Source organism: Lolium rigidum, chromosome 6 (genome assembly GCF_022539505.1).
Source record: "Lolium rigidum isolate FL_2022 chromosome 6, APGP_CSIRO_Lrig_0.1, whole genome shotgun sequence".
Lineage (NCBI taxonomy): Eukaryota > Viridiplantae > Streptophyta > Magnoliopsida > Poales > Poaceae > Lolium > Lolium rigidum.
The window spans coordinates 132,968,076-132,979,233 of NC_061513.1; positions in this window are offsets into that span (position 1 = coordinate 132,968,076).

Below are 11,158 nucleotides of genomic sequence, written 5' to 3' on the forward strand. Positions count from 1 at the left end.
AAAACTTCATATCTTTAATTTTAGAGCTCCTTTTTGAATCATTCTTCTTGCGTTGGATTCGCAATTAAATTCTCTACCCAGTGGTATTAGTTTTTATAATTATTAAATTTTCAAATTTGTATGTTGAAAATTGAATTTAAACCTTATTTTAGTCATGTCTTCATATATGCACATCCTTTTAGAATGAATTCCTTTTTGCAAAAAAATAAGATACTAAAACACACTACCTAATACCACATCTGTTTAAACCTTTTGAACTCATCCACTTCGAATGACTTCACATTGGACACCAAAAACTATTTATGCCATAGCACACAATCTATCAACCATTTTTGATCAATCCCTTGTCCCTATTAGATTTATTGATCATGGACTTCCCATATTGTCCTAGATGCACTATCTTTCACAAATGATCTTCACTCCATATAATTCAAATAAATCAAACCCTCAAGGCCATGTCTTATAAATCTAAACCCCATGACCAATGGTTCATTTTGCATACTGAATCAAGATACATATTTTAAACAAGGATATAATAATATCAAATTATTTAATTGGATGTTCTATGCTAGCTGCTTTGCTTTCAAGTGGTGTGTTTATTGTGTGTTACTTTATCATATAGATCGTACGAAGTGCAACGAGTGTGATTGCGAGAAATGTATGATCATCAACTACCAAAAGGCAAGTGTCACTCATGTCCTATGTTTTCTATGCATGTAGTTTTTACTTAGTAGATATTGCATGTATAGGATGTTTTCAAAGTATATGCTATGCTATGCTAATCCTATAGTCTTAGGATTTTCTCTAGTTTCCCTTAAGTTGCCATCGTAGGTAGTTTTGCTTAGCCATGCTATTAGATACGTGGTTGGGATATCATGATGAGATGAGATGAAGAAATATGTTTTTGTTATAAATGAAAACAACTTGATAAATGAAACACCTGGGCGGATTGGTATGAGTGGAGCGTCTACACGCTGAAAATTGGTGGGGTCCGCCGCCCAGGAACAAAAGAGATTGGACAGGTTTCATGTTTAGTAGCTTCTTGTACAGCCGCATGTCATATGGGCTCTGTCTTGACTAAGTAGGTTGTAGAAACCGTCCCGACGTGACCAGCAGATGTAGTTGTGTAGGTTGGTACGGGTCCGTCCAGAGGGCTCGGTTTCTTACTTCCGAAAACAGTCTCGTCTTAGTCTTCTCCCAACCATTTGAGCAAAATGAGCATCATGGTGGAAAAGGGGCTGACTAAGTCGTGCGGGTAAAGTGTACAAACCTCTGCAGAGTGTAAAAACTAAATACTTAGCCGTGTTCCCGGTTACGGACTACTTTGAGCAACTGGACCTGGAGCTGTTGGAAGATCTCTCTCATCCCAATTTCATAATAAAACTTGATGGGTAAACTTGGGTAGTAATGTATGAAGCTGGATCGTCTGGTGTCTATCCCTGGTGAGCCAGTGTGATGAGAACTTGGGTTCATGCTCTTATACAATTTGAAATGTTTGAAGCTGGATCGACCGTATCCTTCCCTGGTGAGCCAGTGTGATGAGAACGTGGGTTCATGCTCTTAGACATTTATATTTTCAAAGACAAATGATGTTTACAAAAGATAGGGAAAAAAGCCCGCTTTTCTGCAAAGAGCCTAAACTCCACCAGCCAAATATACATGTAGGTATTAGGCGCCATTTGTGTCCACTAAATAGTGACATCTTGCCAATACATTCAAAGTAATGACCAAATGTTTTTGGCTGTAACTTTACCGTTGCGAGATATTTGATAGACGAGTGAGTTACGATGATTAGGGTTACGAGTCTATCCTCAACATGCTCGCCTGTGGCACATGAAGACGAAGGACACCATGCTATATGTTTGTTCGTTGAAAAACTCTGATGTAATGCTAGCCTTGTGCTATGCAATTTGTAAGTCATTATGTAATTCTGGATCGTACGATGTAATAAAGACCTTTGTTTCTTGGTATTACATCTTAAACTGTGTGTGCTAGCGATTGATCCAGGGACTAGCACAGTAAAGCACAAGGATCGGCACCCTACCGGGTGAGGTCTCTACAGATGATACTTTGCCTCCTATTTATGATGATTATAATGATATTGGTCTTTTAGTACCGCCTGTTATGGAGGATAAATTTGATTATGATTACAATATGCCTCCTATATTTGATGATGAGAATAATAATGATAGCTACTTTGTTGAATTTGCTCCCACTACAACTAATAAAATTGATTATGCTTATGTGGAGAGTAATAATTTTATGCATGAGACTCATGATAAGAATGCTTTATGTGATAGTTATATTGTTGAGTTTGCTCATGTTGCTACTGAAAGTTATTATGAGAGAGGGAAACATGGGTATATGCATCTTAATAATATTAAGTTTCCCCTCTTTATGTTTAGAATCTTGAAGTTACTCGTGTTTTATCCTCTTATGCTTGTCACTTTGTTCTTCATGAATTCATTTGTGTACAAGATTCCTTTTCATAGGAAGCATGTTAGGCTTAAATTTGTTTTGAATTTGCCTCTTGATGCTCTCTTTTGCTCCAAATACTATTTCTTGCGAGTGCATCATTAAAATTGCTGAGCCTATCTTAATGGCTATAAAGAAAGAACTTCTTGGGAGATAACCCATGTGTTTTTTTTACTACAGTACCTTTGTTTTATATTTGAGTCTTGGAAGTTGTTACTACTGTAGCAACCTCTCCTTATCTTAGTTTTGTGCATTGTTGTGCCAAGTAAAGTCGTTGATAGTAAGGTTCATACTAGATTTGGATTACTACGCAGGAACAGATTTCTTTGCTGTCACGAATCTGGGCCTAATTCTCTGTAGGTAACTCAGAAAATTATGCCAATTTACGTGAGTGATCCTCAGATATGTACGCAACTTTCATTTAATTTGGGCATTTTTATTTGAGCAAGTCTGGTGCCATTTTAAAATTCGTCTTTACGGACTGTTCTGTTTTGACAGATTCTGCCTTTTATTTCGCATTGCCTCTTTTGCTATGTGGGATGGATTTCTTTGTCCCATTAACTTCTAGTAGCTTTGGGCAATGTCCAGAAGTGTTAAGAATGATTGTGTCACCTCTGAACATGTGAAATTTTGATTATGCACTAACCCTCTAATGAGTTTGTTTCGAGTTTGGTGTGGAGGAAGTTTTCAAGGGTCAAGAGAGGAGGATGATATACTATGATCAAGAAGAGTGAAGAGTCTAAGCTTGGGGATGCCCCGGTGGTTCACCCCTGCATATTTTAAGAAGACTCAAGCGTCTAAGCTTGGGGATGCCCAAGGCATCCCCTTCTTCATCGACAACATTATCAGGTTCCTCCCCTGAAACTATATTTTTATTCCATCACATCTTATGTTCTTTGCTTGGAGCGTCGGTTTGTTTTTGTTTTTGTTTTTGTTTGAATAAAATGGAACCTAGCATTCATTGTGTGGGAGAGAGACACACTCCGCTGTTGCATATGGACAAATATGTCCTTAGGCTTTACTCATAGTATTCATGGCGAAGGTTGAATCTTCTTCGTTAAATTGTTATATGGTTGGAATCGGGAAATGCTACATGTAGTAATTTTAAAATGTCTTGGATAATGTGATACTTGGCAATTGTTGTGCTCATGTTTAAGCTCTTGCATCATATACTTTGCACCCATTAATGAAGAAATACATAGAGCTTGCTAAAATTTGGTTTGCATAATTGGTCTCTCTAAGGTCTAGATAATTTCTAGTAAAGAGTTTGAACAACAAGGAAGACGGTGTAGAGTCTTATAATGTTTACAATATGTCTTTTATGTAAGTTTTGCTGCACCGGTTCATCCTTGTGTTTGTTTCAAATAACTTTGCTAGCCTAAACCTTGTATCGAGAGGGAATACTTCTCATGCATCCAAAATCCTTGAGCCAACCACTATGCCATTTGTGTCCACCATACCTACCTACTACATGGTATTTCTCCGCGATTCCAAAGTAAATTGCTTGAGTGCTACCTTTAAATTTCCATCATTCGCCTTTGCAATATATAGCTCATGGGACAAAATAGCCTTAAAAACTATTGTGGTATTGAATATGTACTTATGCACTTTATCTCTTATTAAGTTGCTTGTTGTGCGATAACCATGCTCCTGGGGACGCCATCAACTCCTTGTTGAATATCATGTGAGTTGCTATGCATGTTCGTCTTGTCTGAAGTAAGGGAGATTTACCACTCATTAAATGGTTAGAGCATGCATAATGTTAGAGAAGAACATTGGGCCGCTAACTAAAGCCATGAATCATGGTTGAAGTTTCAGTTTTGGACATATATCCTCAATCTCATATGAGAACATTAATTGTTGCTACATGCTTATGCATTAAAGAGGAGTCCATTATCTCGTTGTCTATGTTGTCCCGGTATGGATGTCTAAGTTGAGAATAATCAAAAGCGAGAAATCCAAATGCGAGCTTTCTCCTTAGACCTTTGTACGGGCGGCATAGAGGTACCCCTTTGTGACACTTGGTTAAAACATGTGTATTGCGATGATAATCCTGGTAATCCGAGCTAATTAGGACAAGGTGCGGGCACTACTAGTATACTATGCATGAAGCTTGCAACTTGTAAGATATAATTTACATGATACATAAGCTTTATTACTACCGTTGACAAAATTGTTTCATGTTTTCAAAATAAAAGCTCTAGCACAAATATAGCAATCGATGCTTTCCTCTTTGAAGGACCATTCTTTTACCTTTTATGTTGAGTCAGTTCACCTATTTCTCTCCACCTCAAGAAGCAAACACTTGTGTGAACTGTGCATTGATTCCTACATACTTGCATATTGCACTTGTTATATTACTTTACATTGACAATATCCATGAGATATACATGTTATAAGTTGAAAGCAACCGCTGAAACTTAATCTTCCTTTGTGTTGCTTCAATACCTTTACTTTGATTTATTGCTTTATGAGTTAACTCTTATGCAAGACTTATTGATGCTTGTCTTGAAGTACTATTCATGAAAAGTCTTTGCTTTATGATTCATTTGTTTACTCATGTCATTACCATTGTTTTGATCGCTGCATTCATTACATATGCTTACAATAGTATGATTAAGTTTATGATGGCATGTCACTCCAGAAATTATCTTTGTTATCGTTTACCTGCTCGGGACGAGCAGGAACTAAGCTTGGGGATGCTGATACGTCTTCGACGTATCGATAATTTCTTATGTTCCATGCCACATTATTGATGATATCTACATGTTTTATACAAACTTTATGTCATTATTATGTATTTTCCGGAACTAACCTATTGACGAGATGCCGAAGGGCCAGTTCCTGTTTTCTGCTGTTTTTGGTTTCAGAAATCCTAGTAAGGAAATATTCTCGGAATTGGACGAAATCAACGCCCAGGTTCCTATTTTTGCATGAAGCTTCCAGAAGACCGGAGGGGAGACGAAGTGGGGCCACGGGGCACCGACACACGATAGGCGGCGCGGCCAAGGGGGCCCGCGCCGCCTAGTGTGTGGCCCCCTGTCGGGCCTCCGAGGCTGCCCTTCCGCCTACTTAAAGCCTCCGTCGCGAAAACCCTATGACGTTCGACGAAACCGGAGAAAACCTTCCCGAGCCGCCGCCATCGCGAAGCCAAGATCCGGGGACAGGAGTCTCTGTTCCGGCACGCCGCCGGGACGGGGAAGTGCCCCCGGAAGGCTCCTCCATCGACACCACCGCCATCTTCACCAACGCTGCTGTCTCCCATGAGGAGGGAGTAGTTCTCCATCGAGGCTCGGGGCTGTACCGGTAGCTATGTGGTTCATCTCTCTCCTATGTACTTCAATACAGTAATCTCATGAGCTGCCTTACATGATTGAGATTCATATGATGATGCTTGTAATCTAGATGTCATTATGCTAGTCAAGTGGATTTTACTTATGTGATCTCCGGAGACTCCTTGTCCCACGTGTGTAAAGGTGACAGGGTGTGCACCGTGTGGGTCTCTTAGGCTATATTTCACAGAATACTTATTCACCGAGTTATGATTTGAGTTGGATGTCTCTATGAAATTGTGGTGTGTTAGTACCTCCTGTGAATGCTCAAAGTGACAGCGTGGGGTGTTCATTAGTACTTGGGAATGCATCTTTAAGGTTTGCCTACATGATGAATTAGTGTTCATTATCTTGCCAGAGAGTAATTCGAGTAGCATAGTGAAGTGCTTATTTATATCTCTTTATGATTGCAATGTGTTTTGTATCACAATTTATCCGTGTGCTACTCTAGTGATGTTATTAAAGTAGTTTATTCCTCCCGCACGGTGTAATGGTGACAGTGTGTGCATCGTGTAGTACTTGGCGTAGGCTATGATTGTGATCTCTTGTAGATTATGAAGTTAACTATTGCTATGATAGTATTGATGTGATCTATTCCTCCTTTCGTAGTTTGAAGGTGACAGTGTGCATGCTATGTTAGTACTTGGTTTGGTTATGTTGATCTGTCATGCACTCTAAGGTTACTTAAATATGAACATTGAATATTGTGGAGCTTGTTAACTCCGGCATTGAGGGTTCGTGTAATCCTACACAGTTAGTGGTGTTCATCATCCAACAAGAGGGTGTAGAGTCTAGCATCTATCTATTTATTCTGTTATGTGATCAATGTTGAGAGTGTCCACTAGTGAAAGTATGATCCCTAGGCCTTGTTCCTAAATATCGCTATCGCTGCTTGTTTCTCGTTTTACTCGCATCTATACTTCCCGCAATTTTACTACCATCAATCGCACGCCGGCAAGCACTTTTCCGGCGCCGTACTACTCGCTCATATTCATTCATACCACTTGTATTTCACTATCTCTTCGCCGAACTAGTGCACCTATTAGGTGTGTTGGGGACACAAGAGACTTCTTGCTTTGTGGTTGCGGGGTTGCATGAGAGGGATATCTTTGACCTCTTCCTCCCTGAGTTCGATAAACCTTGGGTGATCCACTTAAGGGAAACTTGCTGCTGTTCTACAAACCTCTGCTCTTGGAGGCCCAACACTGTCTACAAGAATAGAAGCACCCGTAGACATCAGGCATCCCCAAGCTTAGACGCTTGGGTCTTCTTAAAATATGCAGGGATGAACCACGGGGGCATCCCCAAGCTTTGACTTTTCACTCTTCTTGATCATATTGTATCATCCTCCTCTCTTGATCCTTGAAAACTTCCTCCACACCAAACTCGAAACAAACTCATTAGAGGGTCAGTGCATAATTCATATATTCAGAGGTGACATAATTATTCTTAATACTTCTGGACATTGCACAAAGCTACTGAAAGTTAATGGAACAAAGAAATCCATCGAACATAGCAAAACAGGCAATGCGAAATAAAAGGCAGAATCTGTCAAAACAGAACAGTCCGTAAAGACGAATTTTAAAGTGGCACCAGACTTGCTTAGATGAAAATGCTCAAATTGAATGAAAGTTGCGTACATATCTGAGGATCACGCACGTAAATTGGCAGATTTTTCTGAGTTACCTACAGAGAATTCTGCCCAGATTCGTGACAGACAGAAATCTGTTTCTGCGCAGTAATCCAAATCTAGTATTGACTTTACTATCAAAGACTTTACTTGGCACAACAATGCAATAAAATAAAGATAAGGAGAGGTTGCTACAGTATTAACAACTTCCAAGACTCAAATATAAAACAAAGTACTGTAGTAAAAACATGGGTTGTCTCCCATAAGCGCTTTTCTTTAACGCCTTTCAGCTAGGCGCAGAAAGTGTGAATCAAGTGTTATCAAGAGATGAAGCATCGACATCATAATTTATTCTAATAATAGAATCATAAGGTAACTTCATTCTCTTTCTAGGGAAGTGTTCCCTACCTTTCTTGAGAGGAAATTGATATTTAATATTACCTTCCTTCATATCAATGGTAGCACCAACAGTTCGAAGAAAAGGTCTTCCCAATATAATGGGACAAGATGCATTGCATTCAATATCCAAGACAACAAAATCAACGGGGACAAGGTTATTGTTAACCATAATACGAACATTATCAATCCTCCCCAAAGGTTTCTTCGTAGCATTATCAGCAAGATTAACATCCAAATAACAATTTTTCAATGGTGGCAAGTCAAGCATATTATAGAGTTTCTTAGGCATAACGGAAATACTTGCACCAAGATCACATAAAGCATTACAATCAAAATCATTGACCCTCATCTTAATGATGGGCTCCCAACCATCTTCTAACTTCTAGGAATAGAAGTTTCAAGTTTTAGTTTATCTTCTCTAGCTTTTATGAGAGCATTTGTAATATGTTTTGTAAAGGCCAAATTTATAGCACTAGCATTAGGACTTCTAGCAAGTTTTTGTAAGAACTTTATAACTTCAGAGATGTTACAATCATCAAAATCTAAACCATTATGAGCTACAGCAATGGGATCATTGTCCCCAATGTTGGAAAAAATTTCAGCAGTTTTATCACGAGCAGTTTCAGCAGTTTTAGCAATTTTAGGTAATTTTGCACGCTTTGCACTAGGAGTAGAAACATTGCCAACACCAATTATTTCACCATTGATGGTAGGAGGTGTAGCAACATGTGAATCATTATCATTACTAGTGGTGGTAATAGTCCAAACTTTAGCTACATTATTCTCTTTAGCTAGTTTTTCATTTTCTTCTCTATCCCACCTAGCTCGCAATTCAGCCATCAATCTTATATTCTCATTAATTCTAACTTGGATGGAATTTGCTGTAGTAACAATCTTATTATCAATATCCTTATTAGGCATAACTTTCAATTTTAAAAGATCAACATCAGAGGCAAGTCTATCAACCTTAGAAGCAAGAATATCAATTTTATCAAGCTTTTCCTCAACAGATTTGTTAAAAGCAGTTTGTGTACTAATAAATTCTTTAAGCATGGCTTCAAGACTAGGGGATACACTCCTATTATTGTTGTAAGAATTACCATAATAATTACCATAACCATTACCATTAGCAGAAGGATATGGCCTATAGTTGTTACCAGAATTATTCCTATAAGCATTGTTATTGAAATTATTATTTTTAATGAAATTCACATCAACTTGTTCTTCTTGGGCAACCAATGAAGCTAAAGGAACATTATTTGGATCAACATTAGATCTACCATTCACAAGCATAGACATAATCACATCAATCTTATCACTCAAGGAGGAGGTTTCTTCAACAGAATTTACCTTCTTACCTTGTGGAGCTCTTTCCGTGTGCCATTCAGAGTAATTTATCATCATATCATCAAGAAGCTTTGTCGCCGCCCCCAAAGTAATGGACATAAAGGTACCTCCAGCAGCTGAATCCAATAGGTTCCGCGAAGAGAAATTCAGTCCTGCATAGAAAGTTTGGATGATCATCCAAGTAGTCAGTCCATGGGTTGGACAATTCTTAACCAAAGATTTCATTCTTTCCCATGCTTGAGCAACATGTTCATTATCCAATTGCTTGAAATTCATTATGCTACTTCTCAAAGATATAATTTTAGCAGGAGGATAATATCTACCAATAAAAGCATCTTTACATTTAGTCCATGAATCAATACTATTCTTAGGCAAAGATAGCAACCAATCTTTAGCTCTTCCTCTTAATGAGAAAGGAAACAATTTAAGTTTTATAATATCACCATCTACATCCTTATACTTTTGCATTTCACATAGTTCAACAAAATTATTAAGATGGGCAGCAGCATCATCGGAACTAACACCGAGAAAATTGCTCTCTCATGACAAGATTCAAGTAAAGCGGGTTTAATTTCAAAGAATTCTGCTTGTAGTAGCAGGTGGAGCAATAGGTGTGCATAGGAAATCATTATTATTAGTGTTTGTGAAGTCACACAACTTAGTGTTTTCAGGGGTATTCATTTTTTAGCAGTAGTAAATAAAGCAAACTAGATAAAGTAAATGCAAGTAACTAATTTTTTTGTGTTTTTGATATAGAGAACGCAAACAAGACAGTAAATAAAGTAAAGCTAGCAACTAATTTTTTTGTGTTTTGTTTTAGTGCAGCAAACAAAGTAGTAAATAAAATAAAGCAAGACAAAAACAAAGTAAAGAGATTGGAAGTGGAAGACTCCCTTGCAGCGTGTCTTGATCTCCCCGGCAACGGCGCCAGAAATTTGCTTGATGCGTGTAGTTGACACGTCCGTTGGGAACCCCAAGAGGAAGGCGTGATGCGCACAGTAGCAAGTTTCCCTCAGTAAGAAACCAAGGTTTAATCGAACCAGTAGGAGTCAAGAAGCACGTTGAAGGTTGATGGTGGCGGAATGTAGTGCGGCGCAACACCAGGGATTCCGGCGCCAACGTGGAACCTGCACAACACAACCAAAGTACTTTGCCCCAACGTAACAACGAGGTTGTCAATCTCACCGGCTTGCTGTGAACAAATGATTAACCATATTGTGTGGAAGATGATTGTTTGCGAAGAACAGTAAAGAACAAGTATTGCAGTAGATTGTATTTCAGATGTAAAGAATAGACCGGGGTCCACAGTTCACTAGCGGTGTCTCTTCCATAAGATAAATAGCATGTTGGGTGAACGAATTACGCGTTGGGCAATTGACAAATAAAGAAGGCATAACAATGCACATACATATATCATGATGAGTACTATGAGATTTAATCGGGGCATTACGACAAAGTACATAGGCCGCCATCCAAGCATGCATCTATGCCTAAAAAGTCCACTTTCAGAGTTATCATCCGAACCCCTTCCGGTATTAAGTTGCAAGCAACGAGACAATTGCATTAAGTATGGTGCGTAATGTAATCAACACAAATATCCTTAGACAAAGCATCGATGTTTTATCCCTAGTGGCAACAGCACATCCACAACCTTAGAACTTTCTCATCCATCGTCCCGCATTTAATGGAGGCATGAACCCACTATCGAGCATAAATACTCCCTCTTGGAGTCACAAGTATCAACTTGGCCAGAGCCTCTACTAGCAACGGAGAGCATGCAAGAACATAACCAACTCATATATGATAGATTGATAATCAACTTGACATAGTATTCAATATCCATCGGATCCCAACAAACACAACATGTAGGATTACAAAGAGACGATCTTGATCATGATAGGCAGCTCACAAGATCGAGCATGATAGCACAATTAGGAGAAGACGACCATCTAGCTACTGCTATGGACCCATGGTC